This window comes from Lagopus leucura, unplaced genomic scaffold (genome assembly GCF_019238085.1).
Source record: "Lagopus leucura isolate 7727_CA_CO unplaced genomic scaffold, USGS_WTPT01 Super-Scaffold_100157, whole genome shotgun sequence".
In the NCBI taxonomy this organism is placed as follows: Eukaryota; Metazoa; Chordata; class Aves; order Galliformes; family Phasianidae; genus Lagopus; species Lagopus leucura.
In genome coordinates, this window is record NW_024962334.1 from 4333876 (window position 1) to 4357757 (window position 23882).

Genomic DNA, 23882 nt, shown 5'->3' on the forward strand with positions numbered 1-23882 from the left:
TTTGGTAACGGTGCAATTTGAAGGATGCATGGCATTGAAATCAGAAGAATTCTCTGTATGTAAAAAAAATATTGAGTCTTTCAACCTCTTGCTTCAAAACTTGTTCAATTTTTGTTTTTTTTTTAGTGAAGTAGAACGCAGTAGAAGAAGCTTACTTTTAAGCCTCATCTGATTGTTAAGTCATCACACTTCACATATTAAGTACAGATGTCAATATGTTGGATATTCGTGAATATAACGTAGGATTGTGTAAGCCTTTCTGACAGATATTCCTAAACTTATGATATCGATTCAGTAATTCCTTCTACGGGTGGAAATTTCTTGTGTTTCTATTCAACCCTTACGTCAGATGTTGCAAACAGTCACAGCCAAATAAAAAAGAGAATAAATAGCTTTTCACTAGCGAACAATTATGAGAACATCTCCTTTTGTAGCCTAACATTTATTGTGCAAAAGACTGCAGAGCAGGTTTTTCAATCATCCCACTTCATAATGTCACTTAAACCACTGAAGCTGTTGGGATACATGTTATGATGGAAATAGTAGTGTGGGGACACAATGCAGCAGTCATCCATTTTGATTGCAATATTCAGGCAGGCAAAGCCAATGGGTTTCCAGAATGTTTTAATATTAACAGACTGCCGTACTAAATAGGAATGGATTTATGCATGTGGTTATTTCATGCACTAATTCAGAATTTAAGGCTGGAATGGTTCTTCTGGATGTGCAAGCCCTCTCTATTTGCATTGCCATTCCAATCTGAACGATATATATATATATTCCTACATAGTTGCAGCATTAATTCTATATGTACCTGAAATTATTGGCTCCGAAACAGAAGAAAAGTAGTAGTTAGTTAACAGTAACCTTTGTGTCAGATTGCTTTTCTGTTATCTGCAGTGTCCAGGGTTCTTCAGTCCCTCTGAACTCTAATATTAAGTATTTGAAGCAGCAAGTATGTCAGACACCAGCAAGAATTCATACAGACCCCAAAGATGAGAATTTTCATGTGGAAATTATTTTTCTTCTGTTGATGGGTAACCTCCTGATATCAGCCAACACTCGGATGCTCGCAAAGGCCTGGTGACAGCTTCCTGTCAGAGTTCCAGCCCATTGCCTGTCTATCATACTCCTGTGCTAGCACAGTAAACTGTCACTGAAAAATAATTAAGGCAGGGAAGTCCTTTAATGAGAATTTAACCTGAATCACACTGTTCATGGCCATGCTGTCTGCTTAAGTGTCATGAGTGAGGGATTAGGAGATTTACACTGGCTGTTGCTTTTCGCTCTATGGGCAAAATAGAACTGGTTCAAGAGTAGCAGGAAAAGCGGTTAAGCCACCTGCTAAAGTCATTGGACCAAGACTTGCAAGGCAGCTTCTCAGAATTCACTGCATACTTTCATAAATGATATTGTGTTGACATTCAGTTTCTCAGAAGTTCCAAGTGTTCCTTGGCTTTGCTTTGGGCCTCGCAGCTATTTGCAGCTCCTGCAGAACTTTAAAAGCTTTCCATGGGGACTCTGTGTACAGTTCATGCAAACCAGTTTGTGACTGTGAACCCTCTGCTTGTACTTTAATCACTCTGCAAATTTCTTTGCTATTGTAATGCTACTTGAACTTCTATTTTTTCCTGGTAAAATTCCAGCCTCATAGCATGGTGCTAGCAATGAAAAATTCCTGCATTCCGAGCCTTTGTTAAGAATCATAGAAAAATCATCAAGGTTGGAAAAGACTTTTGAGATCATTGAGTCCAAGAAGTTGGTGTTGAGAGGAAAGATGGGTAGTTTGAGAACTACTCCATCCAGTTGTATTGTGAAACTTGTAACAAAGACAAACACATCTGTTGAAAGAAATGGTTAAGTTTACTCTTTGCAGTACAGCTTTCTCTCCTGGTATTTTATGGTAGACAACCCAGTGCTCCTCTTCTGCATTACTTCAGTTGATGACAATGGGACATTGATAGCTGGGGCTTTAAGGCAGTGACTTGTTTCTGTTGCATTTTCTGTTTGTTGCTCTTTCTGTGTACGACTAGATATTGTAAGTGATGCAGTGTCAGCCTCTATAAAACTATTAAAACTAGTGATTTCAAAGTTCAATGTAAAAGAAATGTCTGGACCAACTCTGCCCTTTTATCCATCTGTGTCTTGAAGTTTTGATTTTCCTTTAGACTTTGCAGTTTCTTGTTAGATCTAGATTCACTATTAGTGCATGCCTCATACATTTCACCCGTTTTAAACTTAAGTACCTTTGTAGCTTTTAAAGATAATCTGCTTTTCTCTTTTCTACAGTAAGTGCAGCTGAGAGTTAGGGTGTGGGAGCCTCTTTCTTTTCTTCTTTTTTTTTTTCTTTTTTCTTTGCAACTCAAAATCATCTGCATGTGGTAATATTAATTGGCAAATGGAGAAGAGCTGTATTTTGGATTGGTTGTTTTTAATTCCACCATCTTAAAAACTACTTTTTCCGTTCTCATCTTTCTGTCAAATCCACAGTTTTTGACAGTACTTTGTACTTTCAAGGGTAGCCAGTTCCTTTTTGCAAAAAAGTATTTTGTGATTGGAAATTAAAATGTCATTTGCGTACATTCTTCCGTAGTTGTAATTTGTTACCATGTTAAAAACAAGCAACAAACAGAGAGAAAAAAAAAAGGAACACCAAAAAATCCCTGAAAACCTCTGCAAAACAATAACAGAAAAAGCACTTCTCTGATCTTTCAACACTGAAGAACTGAATTAGATGAGTAACCTGGAAATTTCTTTCGATCCTACTGCAAAGAAAATAATCTCAGCTGGCCGATTTTACTTGCTAATAACTATTGTGTGTTTTCAGGCTTTTCTGTCCGTATGTAGGTACTAATTTTGTGCAGTGAGTTGTAAGAAATACAGTAATCCCAATAGCACATCGTTCTTGATGTAGTGTCACTGAAGTCAGTATAAATCTTTTGTTTTTCCTTTCTTTCTTTTCAGAAATGAATTGGCAAATATTGCTCTGGATGCTGTACATTCTTATAATATTTAGTAGGGTGGCTACTATAAGTATTTTACAGCTTACAACAATATTTTACTTTTTAGATCTGTCTGCTGGCTTGGAAATCTGAACCTGTGTTTGCACTGAGTTGAGAAGCCTGAATGTAAGGACGGGTCTTTGCAGTAACCTCTGAGTAGCTCATAAACTAAAGCTGAGATTGCCTCAGCCCTAGTGACAGCATACCACCCACAGGAATTAGGATTGGTTAACGTCGGTGTGTCCTCTTAAGACTGCTAGAATCTACTGAAGTATGGGATGCATTAGGATAAGTAGATAGAATTGTGGAACTCATTGCTGGAGATGGCTGATTGGTCAGGCAAAGGCATGCTTATATTGCTTTTATGTTTCTGATAGAGGTGATGTTGTCGTTAATTGATAATTGTCTTATTAGATTTAAAGGTAAAGAGAGACCTGTGGACCTGTATGCATCTCCTTTAATAAATAATAAGAGTTTGCACTTGTGTTACAAAATGCCTTTCATCTGAGTTGACATGAAGATTTAAAGAGGTGGGGAGTTGTACTACATTCATTTCGGTACAGGAGGACCTGAACTATATTGATTCTGAAATAGACTCAAGGTCGTGCAGAAAGTCAGGATCAGAATTAAGCATTAGAGTCTAAACAATTTTCTTAAAATTTTACATCGGGCCAAATAAAAATAGTTATTTTCCCTTGAGAACTGAGAAAAGCTGTACGCCTCGTTTCTACCAGTCTTGATGCTGTTGTGATGCTGCTGACCAGTGGAACCGTGCGTGGGGTAATACTTTGCAGGGCTGAAAGCTTCCTTCTCTGCAGCAGTTCTGAGTAGTTCCCCATTGACTGCAGTGTATCTAGGACCTCACCCAGATGTGAGGTGGTTCAGTAAGCTATCTGCTCTGTGGTTTTCAGAAGCTACTGCTCAGTTTTTTTTTTAAGGTGAAGATGAAATTACAAAGCTTATCTCTTGAAAAGAGGAGTATTGTTTCCAGAACCATGATATCCAATTATTTTCCATGGTGCTGAGGAAGCTTCCTCTGCAGGACGCATTCAGGTGGATGGTGATTTTGAGTGCTGTTCTGATGCACTTTGTTTCTCAGGCATTTTTAGAAAAGAAAATATAAATTAACAGTGTGTACAATAAATAATCCCCACTTATATTACTAGATCTATATAAACACTGTTTCTTAGAATAGTTTTGCAAATATTGGTTTTATTTTAAAGTGGATTGTGCTGAGAACTGGACATGTGTTGCAAATTCAGTACCATTTTTGGAGAGATTCTAAGGTCACTAGCTTCATTTTGCTTTCTAGATATTATTACTTCTGATTTCTTTTTTCTAAAAATTTGCATTGTGCTTTGGAAACATAATCAGCTGCAAATATAGTACAGTACAGATTGAGTATTTCTAATGCAAAAAGTCTGCACACACCAGAAAATAATGGAATATGGGATGTTTGTCATGATCTTCTCTCTAGATCACCTCACATAACAGAGTCCGTGTTCTATTAAGTCACCTTATTGTCAGCTATGGAAAAAGAGAAGTCATCTTCAGTGCTTCCAGAAGATTAATTCCTGGTTTTTGAGGTTTTTCTGATCTGAAGGATGCTTTTTTAATCAAAGACATTTGTGTTAGCATGGCTAGTCATTCAGTTTAGCTGGCTGTTTGTAGAGTGTGTACAAAGCAGAAGATAAAATCCAAGAACCAAATGTTTCAATGGTTTTTCTGCACCTGGTATTGGTGTCCACTGACAAATACCTTGCTAAAAGCATTGGCTTTGGTTGCATGTCTTTCTTATTTCTTCTGACAGTCTCTTTCTTGTCCTAAAGGTAGAAAGTTGAGTTAAGAAGCTGAAGTTCTGAGAACTGCAGTCATGTTTTGAGATGTCTTTTTTTTTTAGAGAGAGAGAGTTCAGTATTTTATCTTTTTTCTTCTTAAAATCTCACCTCATATTTTTCTTCTGCTCAGGGTGAAGATTCAAAGCTTTTGTAACATTGCTTAGATATAATCTTCTAATGTTTCTGAGTAATAATCATACTCTCTCCCTTTCTGTTTTTCGTTTTTTTTTTTTTTCCTGTAACACTATTTGGAAGCTGGGTACTTTATCAATTCTTTTACAATCATAGAATATTTCCTGTATGATGTTTTTTTCATTTGTTATTTCATCATACCAATCTTTCAGAGAAGTCCCATTCAGAAATTATGTCCTGTTGTGTCTCATTTGCTTAATTGTTGATTTTAAGGTTTGGTGTTGGTTTTTTTTTTCCTTCTCAATTATTTCAAAGTTTTAGTCATTTCTAACAATGGAGCATAGGAGTCAGGCTGTAATTGGGTTTATTGGGTTGCCAAAGGAGATCCCTTGAAAACGCAAACATTTGCAGATTATAACCTATAATGTTCACTTTATTTTGCTGCCCATTGTGATTGCAGGAAGGGCAAATCCAGCATCAGAGCTAGAAAGGGTAAATGGATGAAGACACAGTAAAAGGATTTGTAAAACATGCATTCACTGAAGACTGGCCATTTATCTGGTTTGTATCCTTATTTCAAGAAGCTAAATCTGGCTAGGAGATTATATTTCTTCTCTCTGTTACAATGCCATTCATGTCTGCCATTCTGGCTGCTATTTTCCTCATGTGAGGTCTGATTCAAGAAAATCTTCGGTGCGTCTCTCCTTTGTTTATGAATACACCCAAGATGGTGTTTTCGGGAAGACTTACAAGCATATGCTTGAGTCCATTCAGTAGTAATCTCTGAGTGAGAGCTCTGAAAGAAGTTTATCCCTTTTCATGAAAAGCTTGATCCGATGTCATTCTACCTAATAGGAGCTTTGCTTTTGATTATTGAGAGTGGGATGCAATCAGTGGTCAAATATTTTTCTTTCCCTATCCAGTTCCTGAGCTCTGAGCAATGCTGAGGCATTGTTTTGCCTTTTCTTCCTCTACTTTTCCATACACTGTAGTAGGCCTTAAAGCTACTTGCTTGATTTTTCTATGTTATTTGCAGAATTCCACAGTTGCATGGTCACTCTGCACTGTCCCTGTGTGTATCAAGATATTTCTTATAAACACGCTATAAACATATAACATTTTATAAAGTAGCCATGTAAATGGGACCTTTCTAGCAATTTATTTTAGTTGCAAAGATTATGCCGCAAGGAAACGTTTAAAAGCCGTGTAAGAATCTGTAAATGAGAGAGGATATTTCTGAGATGTGTGTATTGGAATAGTAATTTCCTCACGGAATAAGGCCAAGGACCTTGAGTTACTGTAGGGGTTAATTTGATTTTTTGTTCAGACTCATTTCTTTGGTATCTTTGGTGAATATTTGTAATTACATTTTTTTCTCTAAGTGCTGAAGAGTGGGCAATGTTTCAAAACACCGTACTAAGAAAAAAGATATCGAGGAATACATTAGCAGAAATCTAAAAGTCAACAGGACTGGTGAAACTTCTGTGGGAGAGTGAAACTGTTGGGATAGGCAAGGAGAAAGCTCTCTGAAATGGGAAATTTGTTGTATTCCTGTGGCAGAGCTTTATTGATAAAGAATTGAACAAACTGCCCCCTTGGTGACAGTGAGAATTCTTGTAACATTTGCTTGTTGATCTGTAACCTTACTCTCTTTACAGACAACAGCTCTGCACACAAACTTTTATGTTCCTTGTGAAATCTTCCACAATAGACATTGTAAAGCAATTATGTAGTGCTGCAGTGTTTTCTTTCAGGGAAAGAAAAAAGAAAAGAGAGAGAAAAGGATGGTGGTTGTAAACTGCTCAGCCTTTAGCAATTTCTGACTGTTCAGTCCTGTGATGAAAATAGAGTATGTACGGTGACAGCTTAATTACAACAAGATCATCAGTGCATTTGGATCATACAGGAACTATGGAAGGCAAGACTTTTTTTGATAATAAATCAAAAAATGTTTCTCCTTGTGCCACATTTACATCAGTCTTAATTATTCTTGTCCAAAACTTTCTTCCTTGTAAACTTTTCCAAAAAATAGAAAGATGTCAGTTTAACAAGACATATGATATCTTAAATTACTATTGAGCAAATGGAAGTATTGCAGAAGAACCTTTGTGTTAAATTGTGTTCCAGCAGCCAACCTGAGAAAGAGCTTTGATAGGAAGAACTATATTCTTTGTACAGGTTGTATTTCTCTTTGTGTTGTTGAAAAGTCAAAATGAGGAAAGTGGGTAAGTAGGAACAGACTTGTTTGTACATTGAAATGCTGCTTTAATGCAATTTCAAGATTGCAAAATGTGAAGGAAATGAATGTAAAGCGTTTTTCCATCAGTTTTCTTTGTTGCTGTGTTTGTTTTCTTTTTAATTTTTTTTTTAATGTGTTTTGTTTGCAGACTGGTCAGTAAGAACTAATTTCCAGTTGCATAATATTTATGACAGCTACTTTAAAAAGCTCTAATAACTTAAACTTGTCAAGAACATGAGCACCCACCCATACTATAGCTGTGGCCAGCATGAACCCTAGTTACTTCTTGATCTCTGAAAAGTTCTTTTTACTATTTCTCTTCTATTTCCTTTTACTAGTTTTGATGACTTCAATTAATGAATATCTTTAAATCTTTCTATCAAAGGTACACAATCAAACCAGACATTTTGATGAGAAGGATATCAGCTGTAGAAGTCACGTAGTGCATGACTGTAAAATGATAAGCTAGTATAAGAAGAAGGAACAGAGTGAAGAAACATTTTCTGCTGGTAGCCTTGTTTTCCTATAGGCTATTTGTTATACAATCTCCTTAATGAAGAAATACAGAAGATCTATAGCTGTATATGCTTTGTAGTTGCATGAGCTAATGAAAATGCTCCTCTTGATGTTTGTGGCCTCTTGATGTTTAGACCTTTCATAATTTTTCTAATACTTCTTCAGTTCTTGACTCTGGAAGAAACCTTTCTGTGTTGCTCTAAAAAGAGAATGACAGTTATTTTGGTGAAACATCGTTCCTTGCAGAAAGTCATTGTTCTAGGGAGCAGCAGCATAAAAGCCAACAAGGAATTAAAATCTCAGAATCCATCTTTGTGAAAGGAGCATTGCTTTATAATGGAGTATTAAACCAAATAATGGCTTTGGGAGAAAATGGAGTCTTCTACAAGCTCTGTCATTTTTGTGACCGCTCGTTTGTTTGACTGTTATTGATTCTTGCTTCTTTTGCTCCTTAGAAATTTTGTACAAGCATCGTTGCAAAGTCAAACTTATTCAAGTAAAACGTAATAAATCAGGCAGAAAAATATTGTGTAAGAGATCAATTTAAATGGTGAAGACTTGCCCATTAAAAACTCCTATGGCTTTGTGAGTTTTTTTTAATGTTTGGTATCTAGCTTCCATAAATTATGCATATTGGCTTTTTATTAACATAGAAGGCAAACATAACTCATTGTGAGGAATTCTTTGGTTAGATGAAGGTTCCCGCTTCCTGAATTTTGATATTGATGTTCTTCTTGTTCCAAAAATAATCAGGAATGTTGATACATTACACAAAGGCATTTTATGACTGCTGGACCTCTTCAAGGAGCCCACAGAGTGATGTTACCTACTCCTAACAAATGACACAATAGTTCCTTTTTGAAAAAAAAATTATTTTTTGTGTAAAGCAGGAGTCATGGATTGCAATACTTTTTCCCTACAGAAAGATTTAAGACGCTTTTTAAAATTCAAATGTTTTATTTGTACGTTGAGGGTGAAGATTGAGGGTACTAATAAAAAGATCAGATCAAGATGACACCAAATAAGGCAAGCTTCTTTACTGAAAAGCCAGTGGAGTTTTATGGTGGCTTTTTGTGTGTGTGTTAAGTCTCAAAATGATTTAACATTCATAAGACATTCAATGAGATATGTAATGTGAGGAAATGGCATCTGAGAGAGATATGAAGACAAGGGTGATGGTTCTTACTCTCTAAAACAAAGCAATGGAGAAAGATTGGGTTTCATACTGCATTAGTGCAGGAAGAGAGTTTTCTATGCTGTCCATATAGGAAGAGAACTAGGTACAGCATGAGCTTTGTAGATGAAAAATGTCACATGTTCTAAACTATATGTTATGCAGGAATAAGTCCATGAATATGTTAGATGAGATAGGTAATAAAATATGAAGATATTGATTTTAATGTCTACATCAGAGAATATTTTTCTTGGTTGGCAAAAGTGTAAAGACAATATTCTTGTTCTGTATATGCAGCATACCCAGTATTCCTAAAATATTCTGATTTCTGAACAATTGTAAATAAGAAAGCATAATTAAACCATGCACTCCAAAACCAATATTCTTTCTTATTTAGAATAGTAGCAGGATGCAGACTATCAGGTGTTACTTAAGTCATAGTAAGTCTTCCTAATGGAGTCCATTACATTAATATATTTTTGATTGTGTTATTTAGATTATTACACGTAATTGGGCAAAAGTTATAGAACCATAGAATGGCTTGAATTGAAAGGGACCTTAAAGACTATCTAGTTCCAACCTTCCTGCCATAGGCAGGATTGCCAATTACTAACAAGATCAGGCTGTGCAGGACCTCACCATTGTATGCGTTGGTGTAGAGGCACTTCAGCTGGGCTACTGGCCACATTACCTCCTTGGCAGAGCCCTCCCAATTTCCTTTAGGGCAAAACTGAGATTTTCTCCAGCTGCTTCCTAAAATGACAGCATTCCTTGTCCCTTCTGTGTCACTCAGAAGTACATCTCCTTCCCTCATCAAATTTGGTTTAAAGCTGTGCAGATAGGCACAACCAGCTTGCTGACCAATATATCCTTGCCCCTTCTGGTCAGTTGTGTCCCAGTCAGCGTCAACATTCCTGGTCTCTCAAAAGTATGTCCAAAGATCATAGTACCTGAAACCCTGATTACGACACTATCTATGTAGCCATTCATTCAACTTGTCTGTTCTCCTTCTGCCCTGGCCTCATTTTCCAACTGGGAGGATCAAGAACACTATTTGTGTTCCTGATCCCATAAACACCCTCCCAAGAGATATGAAGTCTTTTATAACATTTTGTAATTTCATAGTTGCAGTATCTGCTGACCTGGTTTGTAAGAGTGGGAGAGGATAGTAGTCCTCTGGCTTTATCATAACTGGTAACCTCTTAATGATGTTCCAAATGCAGAGTTTTGGCAGGCAGCAAGCCTCTCTCTAGAGATTATCTGGTTGGCAAGCAGGTGCCCCTCAGCGTGGAAGTGTCCAATTATTAAAGTCCTTCACATTTTATGGTGGCAGTGGTTTTGACTCAGGTCCTTGGTTGGACCTTCTTAATGTGGTTGTCTCTTTTTAGTTCTGAACCATTAACCACACTTTCTTCTCTTTCCATTCCAAAATCTTTGTATTTGTTGCTTAGGGAGACTTCAGGAGCAAGCAGGAGGCTCCTCCTTCTGCTCTGAGCAGAGTTGAGTCTATCTCAGCTTGCATGTTTTTGCTATCTGTCTCCACAGGGTTGGAAACTGCTTAGCTTCTTCCCCTTGCAGGGACTAAAGACTGGGCTGTTGATCTGCCTGTATCACCACACGATGCTATGCATCAATCTCTCTGATTGCTGGATAGTTCTCAGCCTGCTGATTTCCTCATGCAACCTGGTAATCTGGCTGCTGGATCAGCTCCTTCCTTGGAGATCTCAATACTAGATGAACACTGAGCAACCTGGTCTGGATTCAGCATTGACGGTCTCAAAGCAGACTTTATGCTGCATCTTGAGTTCCTCTATGAATCAAAGCAATAAAAATTATTGCACTGTATAGCTATTGACCGAGTATGCAATCTAAATAAGATTTATATGTGACTTGATGAAAGAGGTGTGGAAGGTATTAAATGTTTGTAACATAATCAGGGAGTGTAAAATAGCTGGAGATACTATCTTGTGTGTTCCTGTTAGTTTTCATATTAAATGTGCCTAGATTCTATTTCACAGTCACTCAGTGAACATTATCTATTGCTGCACTTCTTTCAGAGTCACTGATATCTGTGTATGCCTTTTTCTTCCTGAGTTCAGATCACTAGAGAATGTGCTCTCAAGTTTTATGATCTTTTTTAAGTCCAGATTATTTCATTATTGTGTAACTGCATACAATATCTTACTAGAAGAAGTAATCTTATGCTGAATGAAACAGCAGTACCATTCCCATTTTTTGGAGTGTTGACTTAAATACGTTTCAAATTATACACTCCCAAACATATGTAATTTTAGTTGAACTGAGTCCATCTCTACCAAGTGCAAGCCTGGTGTCAAAACCACAAGAATAATTTGTTCTCATGATAAGACTTGATCTGTATGTCATGCTCTCTTTTTAACTATAGAATGAATATTTTATATATTTAATACTTGGAATCAAACATATAATTCTGAAATGTTTGCATTAATGATGAATTTACTATGTAAGCCCTGGCTGACATAAATGGAATGTAATCTTGTGATTTTTTTTTTGTCCTTTAAAACTTTTTCCTGAATAATACCATGGCTTCTGGCAGCAGAATTCAGTGCATTAATGAGATAGTATTATTTTACCAGTGTATACAGTTCAACACCTTAAAAAAACCTGAAGTTGAAATAAATAATGACATTCTTTCTTGCTAACAATTTATAGCAGCCAAATACTTAATGCTTTATAATTCACCCCTAAGGTTACGTCCAATGAAAAGCAATCTTGAGTAAGGATGAGCATTGAGTTGTTGCTTTTACAATGGAGTTATTGTCTGCAAAAAAAGCAGTCACTGAAAGGATAATATAAAGGACCACCTTTAGTCTTCTTCTCTCAATAAACAGACCAAATTATGTTCTGTAAATCAAGGTTATTACTAGCAACCTGCCTTATCCCTAACATGAATCTGCAAAATACAAATAACTCCACCTAAATCACTCTTAATGTATATACATTAAACTTATTTTAAACTTATTGCACAAATGTATTGCTACATTTCAACACAGGACTCATCTAGAGATAAATAGAAACATTGCCAGATGCTGGTTTTGATCCCACATCTTGAAAGGTGGTCAAAGCATGGTACCATGAAGAAATGCAAACTGCATGGTTCATATTGGCAAGTGATAATGCTACCACGTCTCAGATACAAGAAACAGTCACATCCTCTGAAAATCAAGGTTGAGAAAGGGAAGTTATTGAGTCAGCAGTGAAATGCAATTCATGTGATACATTTTGCAATAGCTGTCTGTGAATGTTGACCTTTTCCAGTTTTTGTCTCTGAGCAGCTTATGCCCCATGAACTGGGTAAAATGTTGATAGTTAAAGAAGATGGCCTTAACAAGTCCCTCAAATTCTGTAATGGATGATATATGAGTAGTACTGGTGGATTAGAGCAGTGTATCCATCATTTGTCACTTTTTAGTCTCAGCAGTATTGGGAAATAGTGCTTGGCAGGGCCACGCTCACATCCTGAAGGAAGTCAAAATGCTTCTTCAGTACAAATCATTGAACTGCATTCAAACCAGTGTAAATTGGCAGAACTCTCCTGGCTTCATACTGATCTAAATTGTCTGAGTCTGATAAAAAGTTAGGTTATACTGCAAACCTTTTCTTATTTCACCACCTGCATTTTGTAACCAAAAGTTCATTTCTCAGAGACTGATTCTAGCTTTTGAGGTAGCTTCAAAGAAGCTCAAATGTGGAGGGCAGCCAGGTGAGTGCTTCTCTTTGCTTGGGAAAAGGACGTCTGAAATATAGCTACATGGTAAACTGAGTGCTCTGCCTGAAGAAACCAGATTATGACCAGTTTTCATAGCTACGAAAGCTAAGGAACTGTTTCTGTACGTTGCTGGTGTTAGCTTGTTCACTAGTTATTATTGACTGCTTTTTGATGATGCTTATGATTACTGTATAAATAAAGACCTCAGACCTGTGAAACCCTACAGAATGTCAGAATTTCCCCTGAAGCTCACAGAACTTTTGTCTAAAAATCTGTTGTTTAACTGCTGTGTTAAATATATACTTTACTTTAACCTTCTTGTGGTGAAGAATCTAACCGAAATTGATAACTGTTCCAAGTTGCTACTTGGAACAGTGCTGTGTGTGTTAGTAGCATGCTTTTAACTCAAACATGCAGGCAGCTATTTGTGTGTATCTTTGCTAAAAATGTTAACTCAAACTGAACCGCTTAACATGCCTAATCCATAGCAGCTGCAATGGTCAGTGAAACTATTTCTGTGAGCTACTTCTATTGGCTTTCTGAACTTCCTTTAGTATTGATTTAATTTTAGTTAACCACTCAAGCTTTAACCAGAATAAGCTGGTGCCAGATTATGCATCAATGACATACGTATTCTGTATTCTTTGGAAACCTCACACAATTGCAGATTTCACTTGCCCATACAACCACTTTGTAACTAATTAGACTAGACGGGGCACTAAAGAGAAACCACAAACACAGCATTATGCCCTGATAGATATTAATACAGTCCAGTCTCTTAACAAAGTGAACAATTGCTCAAATAATGATTTCCTGCTGTGGACTTTATGCTTTGTTTGTTAAATCCTATTTTCCTTCCTACTTTCCTGTTGACTATAGCAGAATTGAATTTTATTCAACCCAACTCACCCTGGGTCAGCAAAACTCTTCACCTTTGTGGAAAAAAAGTTAACTCCTTAAAGGCTGCCTGGTTTTGAACATACCTTATGGGTACACCGAGATTCTACCCATGACCAAAGGGAAGGGGTTAATAGCACAGTTTATGGAATGTGGGAGAAATGAGGCAGCAAGGTACATATTTGCTAATGTGTTTAAAGCAAAGCCAGAGTTCACTGGACCATGGTTTGGTTTGTTTTCATTTTCTAACTACTCATTCTTTTCTTTCCATAGTATTTGCTCATTGTCTCAATGATTTGGCAAAAAATTCTGCTAAATATATTTAATATAATGTTAGCAGTGACTACTAGCATTAACATCCCTACAAAAGATGAAGGTTTAGTGGAAGATAATCCTGTGGAAACACGTCATTTAAGAGAATGGCAGCATCTTCTCTTCACATTCATTCAGCTGGTAGCATGGGCAAACTGGAAGAAAGGTAATTTACAGCATAATTTACAGAATTATATGGCTGAATATCTGTTGATGTGCAGAAAATCTTGGTTTTCCTGTTGGGCAGGAGAAAAATAGTTTACCAATGTTCTGATATTTGTAAGCAATATACTAATGTGGAAATGTCAATTAGGTATATTGTTAGCACTGCTGCTTGCTATTTTTACAGACAGAAAAGTGAACAGTTGAGTAGTCTTTGGATGGAGTGACTTTCATGAAAGAATAGGAAAAGGAAAGGTCAGAGGGATACATTTTTATCAAGGAGGCTTAATCGAATCTTGATAACTTTTCGTGACCTTCCTCTTTCATAATGAAATCCATGGGCTGTTTTCTTCTGATAGCCTGACAAAATGCCACACAGCCTCTTGTTCACTTTAATACTTTGAAAATGTTTAATATTTGAAAATATGAAAAGAGTAAAGATTCTATACTGTTAATTTAAGCCTTTAGCTACTACAAAGGTTTTAAATTTGAAATTAGTACTTTACCAGAGTAGAAAATTATCACTGTGGTGGATTTCAGGTAAAGCAGGAAGTTCAAAGTTGCATTTTCTTTGGGAGGGTTTCACTTTGTGGCTTTCTGTAATCTTAAAAACTACCCAAGAGACCTAAATCACTTTCATGCTTTTCCTTTTTTTGCTGTCCTTATTAATCCATTCCTCTGCTCAGGTGGTATTGCTTGAATGCTGAATCTCCCCACTGGAAAAGCGTTAGACAAGCACAAAACAGGGAAACTCGCTGATTATGTTAGGAGAAAAAAGTCTAAAGTTAAGCCTTCCAAAATTGCTTTCAATAGAATGATAGTTTGCAGAAGTCACTGAACTGGCGATGGCACATTTCCTATATCCTTTAAAGAGAAATGGTGAAAGGGCATGTAGCCTTTTTTTGGTTGTTTTTTTTTTTTTTTCATTTCTGGATAAACAGTAGTTCCAATTGCAAATATTTTTCACCTCAGAATCAAGTGGATGTTGTATTCAGTGCATCCCTGAAATTCTTTGCAAGGAAGAATGAAAGTTTTACTGTCCTTGTTTAAGCGTGTCTGCCAAGTACAGATGGCCAGTCCATTCTAATATCTCTGCAACTTTGTACAGGCACCAAAGCAGGTTATATTCTGTTGGTATTAGCTTTTTTGGAATAGTCAGTAAATCAATTTCTGCCTTTTTTTTCAACTCTAGTTTTATTTAATGCCACAGAGATGGAGGTGACAGTGGGTGGTGCGGATTTTTCTGAGAGCAATATGCAGACCCTCGTTCATCACTGGAAACAAAACCATGTTGAAAAATAGTGTTTTGTAGCTGAGAATAGGCCCTATCAAATAGTGTTATTATGCTCTTCGTATCTGTTGCAGTTTCCACGGAAATAAATAGGAGGCATTACTTTTGGAGCGACCTATGCAGAGAAACCTATGAAGAGAAACTAAAGCAGACACATTACAGGAACTGAAAAAGCTTGAGGATGAATCACAGGCTAAAATAGAGACATTTCTTGTCTTGAATCTCATTTGTAGTTTAGATCGTGGTGCTTTTATTCAAAGCATTACATGTAACAGCAGTCAAATTCACTAGCTATGAGGACATAGTGGAGATTTAGGTGTAACTCCCTGTGAAAAAAACTCCCTGTGAAAAACTTTTTTCAGACATTGCTGGTGAGAGATGGCTCTAATTTTTATTCAAATTAAGCTCGCAGGAGGAGAAAGAATGTGAGTGATTAATAAATTAATTACAAAATCATTTGATGCCACCCTACGTGACTCATCTAACCTTGTGGAATAAAAAAAAAGGCAAAAAGACTGTTTTTATAAAGAGCTTGGCAGTTAGCTCTTACTGTAGGTTCCTCATCTGCAGCCTTTGTGGATCTTCAGAATCTGTCTCTGCCTTTTGTTGCATTATCTGCCAGTTTTTATTCTAACAATTTGCTTTACTGTTAAGAGAATTTTTCTCTGTGAGTGTAAGCAAGGTTCTGTGCTGGAATATGTAGGGTTTTTTCTTTAGCATGAAAAGGAGGCAGTTGATTCTCCCTCAGCTGAACAGACAGTAGGGCTGAAGAGATTCAATCTGGTATTCTACCATAAGCTGTTCTACTTTCAGTCACTTGGTGCACTATTCTTCAGGGTTTACAGAAAAGCAAAATCAGTATCAGGCTGCCAGTATATAACCAGAGCAAATTCAGTTATGTCACTGAACCTGTTTTTGCTTGTCAGAGAACTCAAGGAATTTGGCTAGGGAGGTGGCTATTTTGGATCCAATGCAAAGGTCAGACCTAACGTAACCCGTAAAGAAAAATCCGTTTCTTCTACCTGAGAAATTGTTAGGTTGGTGTGTTGGGTTTTTTTTTGTTTGTTTGTTTGCTTGTTTTTTGTTTATGTTTTGACAAATAACTAGAATATGAGGTTTCTGGGTTTTCATCATGTTTCTGTTTATCATGTTTCATTCAAGACAAAATTTGCGTCTCTATCTCTGAGTTGTGATACAGTTGGTCTATTTGATTAATACACAGAACCAAAATTTCCACATTTTCTAGTGAGGTAAAAACTTACTCTGTAAGTTTAGAGAAAAAATATATGTATGTACAATGGCATCACTAGCTTACAGCTATTATCATTAACAAAAGATCTGAGTCTGAGGTTTTGATGTGCTAATATATTTAGGAAGCAGAAATGATAAGGTTCTCTAAAAGGCCTGATGTACTGTCCTTGGAAGCACTGAGGGAGGCACATAAACATGCTTTGCATTTCCTGCTCTGAGGTTCTCCAGTAATCCTGCTAAGACATCCTGCTGTGGGCTGCCTGGAACCACCTGATGCCACCCCACTCCACTTGGAGGATATACCCAAATGACATGGTATTTGCTTTTTGTTTGAATTCATAATCTTCAGACCTCAGTAGCTGGTGAGTTGTACAATATTTTTTTCCGGAAAAAGATGGTAACTCAGACCTGCTTTGGTTTCTATGTGGCTTGTGTAACGATCCTAGTGAGACACAGCAGAGTATTTTGTGTGACTGCCTAGTATGGAAATGGCTCTGTGGTCTGTGAATGGTCTGTGAATGGCTCTATCTTGTTGCATTTGCTGGATTATCCATATAATGATACACCTCTGCTGTGTTTCTAAGGTTATAACTTCTGTTGCAAAGAAACAAGACCTTATTGAATCTCAGCTCCTGATAAAACTCAAATATTACAATACACAAGCTCCTTAGATTCCCTGACATTTATTCAAGCACTTTTGCACTCTTGGCAGTATTCAAAGCTTAGAAAGAGCCTTGCAAAGGCTTGGCAGTCATTACTGAGGCCACGGGTGAGGCAAAATTAGTTGAGAAACACAGAAGACCTGTATGCAGAATGAACAGGAGCAAAATTAGTCAATTTCTCTAATTAGATGCTGTAATAGCGCATGAAAATACACAAACATTGTCTTTTCATATGTGATCAAATCTTCACATTTCTAAAAGCTCATTTTGTATCTGCACTGTTTCTTTAATGAAAGAGAATAAGAGAAGTACAAATTATCTTTGAATATTGCAGAAATATTAAAAGTGGGAAACTGGGACTTGTTTCTCAACTTAATATTGCCAACAAGAAGGCGAGAATTTAAGAATTTTTCAGAAGAATTTGAGACATGAGTCTCAAATTTCATTATCCACAATGGAAATATGCTTGCATATGTATTTTTTTTCTTTGATTGTCAAAAGGAAACTGGGAAGGGTTGTGTATGGTTTGTAACTCTTCTATTTCCTTTTCTCTGAGAGAGCCATTGTTTTCTCTGCTGCCCTTGCAAATAAAACAATTTCAGTTATCACCAGAAATGTGCAAACTGAAAGCTGAGGAATAAAAAATAATCATCACCTCATTTTTCTTTATCATTGGCCATATTGTAAAACACACTGATGTCTCCTGGTAGGCTGCTCTGAACAAGCAAGCTATGAGGCATTTCTTCAGGATTTTCTGTGGCATTTACATGCAACTTTCCTGGCAAGCAACAGATTAGTTACATCTCGCCTGTCTGGACATATTTCTTCAAATTGTCCCACAAGCAGTTACTTCCTTGCCTGACATTCCAGGAAAACTTTTGCAGGATGAACTTGAAAATAATTCCAAGGTTTTAGCAATTATACCTGTGCAGAGAAGGCAGGCTTATTTTTGTTGCTTCAATTTTCTTACACGGCACTAGGATCAGGGAACTAATTTATGACAACAGCAAACAACATCAAAAATAGGTCCCTTCCCTTCCCTTCCCTTCCCTTCCCTTCCCTTCCCTTCCTCATGGCTGAAGGCAGCACTAACCTGCTGGTGACATTTAGAGATTAAAGCATTTTGTGCCAGCAACAACCAGGAATGATCGCTGCCATGAAACAGCTTTTTGAGCTCGCTTTGGAGTCCAGCTGGCACAGTTAGCAAGTGACTAAACCTCTCCCAGAGGCAGGCCCGTCGTCATGAGCTGCTGCCTGCCATCTTTACTGGCTCAGGTGGCCAAATAAAATGGCTCCTAGAGGGACAGGTCTGAGGCCTGCAGCGCCTTGTAATGGCCTGACGGAAGGCAAAATCGTCTCGTGTCTAAGTTGTTAGTGAGACATGAGGGGCTGGATTCAGACTTCACAGAAGCACAGCAGTAGTGTAATGTAATTTAAGATAAGCCACCTGGCTTGGTCCAACTGCAAGCTGTATGAAGTGTTCCTGGTTTGAATGTACCTGCTCTCTCTTATTCTTGGCCTCTGCTAGCCATTACATTTCCATCTTCTATTCTGCCTTAAAAACAGCGCCACAGCAAAGCATTTTCCAAGCATCTGCCTGCTCTGTCTCTGTCTTTGACCAGCCCAGTTGGTGTACCTGGAAGCCTGCAGCCCCTCTGGATGTAGCTGGAGGTGCCTGTGAGCTTTTGTGTCCATCTGATGCTACTGTCTCCCTTCATTTGCTGTGGGTCTGCTACTTGTATTTTTAGATGGCTCCTGAAGTTTAGTTCAGAAAAATGTGAGATGCAATTGAGGTAATTAGAAAGAGAGACATACTATGTTGCTTTATGATCTATCAGGCAGCTGAAGCCAGCAAACCCCCATTCATACGGATCTTACTTTCTGTCCGGCCCTTGAACTTGTCTTGGTAGCTGCTGTTCTCCCACCGTTGTTTCTGTAGCCTGATCGAGCATGGCAGAGGAAGATACAGTTTTCTGTAGTCCTGATGTATGTTTTGGACAAATTCTGAATACATAGAAGATAGGAAAAAGAGAGAAAAAAAAAGAAAAGCATAATAGCATGTCACCATAGTTAACTCATCTATTCAATCAGAGCATGAATAGATATGCAGCTGCTTGAGCTGATTTTCCTTGCAGAATCTCACAATGTGTAGAACCAAGTGGGGAAAACAAAACCCTTTAAATCCTGTGGCTTTTGCTCATTAAGAAGTGGAAGGATCTTGTTTGGTAGATGGCATGATACATATATTCTTTTAAGTTCGTGACTAGACATTGTGATCCTTACATAAAAATAGTGTTCACCAGTTATTTAAAGCCCTACTTGCAGGCTTCTGTGAAAGTGGTGGTGGTGGGGACATAGCTAAAATTAACATACTATTTCTTAATTCTACTAAAAAATTAAATGGATTATTGTTGTTGTAAAAAATGTACAGGATGACAGATGTGTATTTCGGGTTACTGTATCTCTTGAGTGTTGTGCCATTACAGTCACGAGATTCTTTAATTTGTTTTAAAAAGTCATTGTTACGATTGCTTGTATTCTGAGATACAGGTGGGCTAGAAGAGGTGTATGCTTGTAATGATTTTCCCCATGCATGATTTTATACAGTATGTAAAATTTTACTTTGATGTAATTATGACAAAAAATAGGCTGAATTAATTAGTATTAATTATTAATCATTAATTATCACTAATGATTATAGAGTGTGTAATAAGGATGTAATGAAGAACGCTTATAAACTTTTAAAATAATCTTGCTGTGTTATGTTTTCTCTGCTTTTCTGTGTGTACTCAGTTCTCTAGAACTGAGAACACCATGTGAACTCCATGTGAACATATCAGGAGCCTCTCAAGGTACCTATCAGTTCTCATAATGAGGAAAAATGAAAAGTAAATTGAAGTTCCCTGTTGCCATAGCAAATGGGTGAAGTCCACTTCTGCTTCATTGTTCCTGTTACCAGCATTTATGCTAACCTATAGGGCAGGATGCTGTCATTATCAGGAAATTCCAACACTTTTCACAGTTGCCCATTTCCCCCAGGAGTTACAAGGAAACTTCTTAAATTCTTCAAGTCTAGACCAAGTTGTAGCAACCAGCTACTGCTGGGAAAACCTTGTAAATGTCAGTGAGGTCCTGCAGACTCCATCAATTTCAGCCTCATGGCTGAAACGTAAGGACAGCTTTTCCAATAATGAAGGAACAAAGAAAAAGCTGTAGCTTTCCCTATCTTATCCAATTAGCACCCCCCACATATATGCAGTGTCAAGGTACAGAGGAAAAGTTTCCCTGAGAGTACTGGCATCCAACCCTGAGAGATACTTTCTTCCATAGGTTGAAGAATTCAGGTACGGATGTGCATTGTGTTACACCCTTGCAACTGGAACGGTTATCACAAGGGCAGAAGATGATGTGGATAAAAGGACAGGCAGTTATATAAACTGTTTTTCTTTTGAAGCTCTTAGTTTATACCAGCAGAAGATCTGCCCATGAAGTGTTTTGCATAAATAAAGCAGAATTTCAGTAGTTTGAACTAATAGCCATGTAATTAAGTGTAGAAAACTGACATTCATAAATCAGTGAGCGAAACTCTTTAAGAAGCAATTGGGAACTATGCATTACCAAAATATACTTAGTTAATTTGCTCTGGCAGGCCTGCCTGTGGTGGTAGTTTACAGTGCTGTAGTGCATTGGGATTCATTTCACAGGCCATGACCCTGTGATAGTAGCTGCTGTGTAAATTGTAGGCAGCAAAGCAGGCTGTGCCTGAGCTTTTAGTCAGGGTACAAAACAGGAGGGAAGAAGTGGAAAGAGAGAAGACAACGGAGTACAAGATGACACTGTGCATGCAAAACAGTATTCACTGCATGCATGAAGACTAGCTCAGCTGCAGCTGAATCTCTTCTTCCCTCAATGAGATGGTGAAAGCTGCATACTGATAATACTTCCAGGAAGATTTTTGCTTTTAAGTAGTGACTGTCTAATGCAAAATGTCTAGCATGTCCCAGGGGAGAGTTTCACAGATGCAAATTTTCCTCAGCCTGGCATTTGAACATTATGAGTGCAGTACATTATAATTTTGTTTCAAGCTAAGAAGAGAACTGATTCCTGTGTCCTACTTCTGTAATAGTGATGCATCCTCTAGGCTGGCGTTGGAGAAGGTACGTGTGCACATGGGTGTTCTCAGTTATAATGCTGCCAAATCCTAGTAGTTGGTAGCACTACTTGTTGCTACAAGCTTCATTATCTATATTTTTGTAACTATACTTTGGAGGAATTCAACCCTGTCACCACAATAGAGGCTTAATTACTTAACTCTCTTCTTGAGGGACCAACGCCAAATACAGGCAACATAAATTCTCCCTGCACATCCTTACCTTATGAGCTATGTTGCTCAGATCATTCTGAAGTTTTGTGACACAGGAGCATAGGTAGAATTTAGGCTGTCTGGAATGATGTCATTTTTTAGTGGAGATAGGTATTTGAGGACATCCTAGACCCACTTACCTGTCTCATGGAAAGCTAAGGCACACTGCCTGGCACAGGGGCTTATTGATCTCATCTGCCCTAAAAATGTTGTCACGAGACAGTTGAATAGGAGGGAGGACTAGATGGAGCTTAACCTCATTGCTGCTGGACAGGCAAGGTGTGTGGGCAGCTTGAACTCTAACAGAGAAATGGAGATGCCAACCGTGGGTCTTGAAGACATCCTCTGCTTCACAATACTCCCAGAACCTCATACCTCAGGCGAAAATAAACTACAGGGATGGAGGACTTCAAAGACTTGTCAATCACTGTCAAGGCTTGTAGGAAGGATTGAGTTAAACAGAGATGCCCAAGTTTCTGTTTCTTGTTTCTTTTTTTTATATATATATATATATTTGTATTACTTCTTGTTAATACCATAAAGTCTATGTAATACTTTACATAATATCATAAAATGCTTTGTTTTAACATGACACTTACTACAGTCTCTTACTGGTAAAGCTCTGCTGAGGTGAGCCTGCCTGCATTTTGAGATGCTTGTGAAGGCAGGATGGTTGGGAGTAGTTACTAAGTCATGATAAGTGTTGGGTTTTTTTGTGGGATGTTTAAGGGAAATAATCAAATTTACCTTTTCTAATTGAATCATTTTTCACATGTTTTCACATAAATATAATATAGATTTCATTCACTCTAGTGATTAATGTATTTGGCACCTATTGATGGTGTAGCAGCTCTGAGATGTTCATTCTTAGTCTCACAGTATTAAAATAATTCCAGATTGCTTTCTCTGTCTCCAAGTGTAATTTTCAGTCAACAATTTACAGACATGCACTCTGTGAATTTTCATATTAATCAATTGTTTCATCTGCAAAATGAGATGTAAATGAGTTCTTTGTCTATTTATTCATCGTTACAATGCTGTACACAGCTTACATATGGCCTACACACGAGAATACTCTTTCCTACTGGTGTAAAAGCCAAGTCAAGTTACTGCATGTACGCTTTTTCTAGATTTTATGATAGAGCAATAGTATCACAGAATTAATTGCTTTGGAAGGGATCTTTTAAGATTCTCTAGTTCCAATTCCCGTGCCCTGGGCAGGGTTGCCACCCACTAGATCAGGCTGCCCATGGCCCCTTCCAACCTGGCCTCCAGAGAGGAGGCAACAACAACTTCTCTGGGCAACCTTTTCCAGTGCTTCACTACCCTATGAGATCTTTGCCCAGCTCATATTCCTTGAGATCATGAAATTGACCAGCACATGGTCGCTACACCCAGGCTGCCTCCAGTCCTAACCTGTTTAACGATCTCTGCATTAGTGAGCACCAGGTCCAATAATGTTTTGCCCCTAGTTGGTCTGTCTAATACGTGGAACAGGAAGTTATCCTCAGTGGACTGCAGGCATCTCCTGGATTGTTCGCAGCTTGCCGTGTTCTTTTCCCAGCAGATATCAGAGTGGTTGAAATTCCCCATGAGGTTGAGAGCCTTGCAAGAGTGACACCATGCTCTGGGATAATAGCATTATCCCTGTTTCATGTTGTCCTTTAATATATGTTAGAAAGCTGTGAGAAGCAAATAAGAGATCTGTGTTGCAGAAATGTAATAGGAAGTGCTAAGATGTTGTGGGTTTTGGTGTTTTTTTTTTTGTTTGTTTATTTGTTTGTTTTCAATCAAAAGAAATCTTTGTCAAGTATTCTTAATTTGAACTTTTTTTTAATGGTCAGCTTCAGTGGACACCATAAGTTGACCGTAGATTCTGAACAAACCCCATGGGCGTTTCTAATTTCAAGTTAGCTTGAATTCAATATAAATAAAAAACATTTCCTTAAAGGCAGAGGTTTTTTTGTACTTTAAAGCATAATCACAGTATCACTTGTAGGTTTTAGGGATATTCTACTGAAAAAGTGCAGATCACATACATAACCGATTTTCTTATAAATAAATAAAAGAAAACCCCTGATATGTTAAACCTCATGCCTGGAAACTCAGTCTGTTATTAAAAAACAAAAAACACATCAGGTTACATTCTTACTGGCCTCTTTTTACCGTGTAGGGATAAGTGATAAATTGATTTTGTATGGAAAACAAGCAGATATATGTGACAAAAAATGCAAGGAAAAAATACCTGTAATAGGAGCAGGTACAAAGCTTTTTTTTTTTTTTTTTTTTTTTTTA

At 37.5% G+C, this 23882-nt stretch overlaps 1 protein-coding gene and 1 long non-coding RNA gene across 2 annotated transcripts in view; one reads left to right on the top strand and one right to left on the bottom strand.

Annotated features, from left to right (window-relative positions):
• The window catches only part of BBS9 (Bardet-Biedl syndrome 9), a 273671-nt gene that overhangs the window by 191041 nt on the left and 58748 nt on the right, over positions 1 to 23882 (top strand). The window lies entirely within an intron of this gene.
• LOC122189278 lies at positions 17349 to 18878 on the bottom strand. Its single transcript, XR_006181776.1, has 3 exons — positions 18861 to 18878; positions 18149 to 18214; positions 17349 to 17364 (listed from the first exon to the last, which is right to left on the bottom strand). It is a non-coding gene; the product is annotated as an uncharacterized LOC122189278 (long non-coding RNA).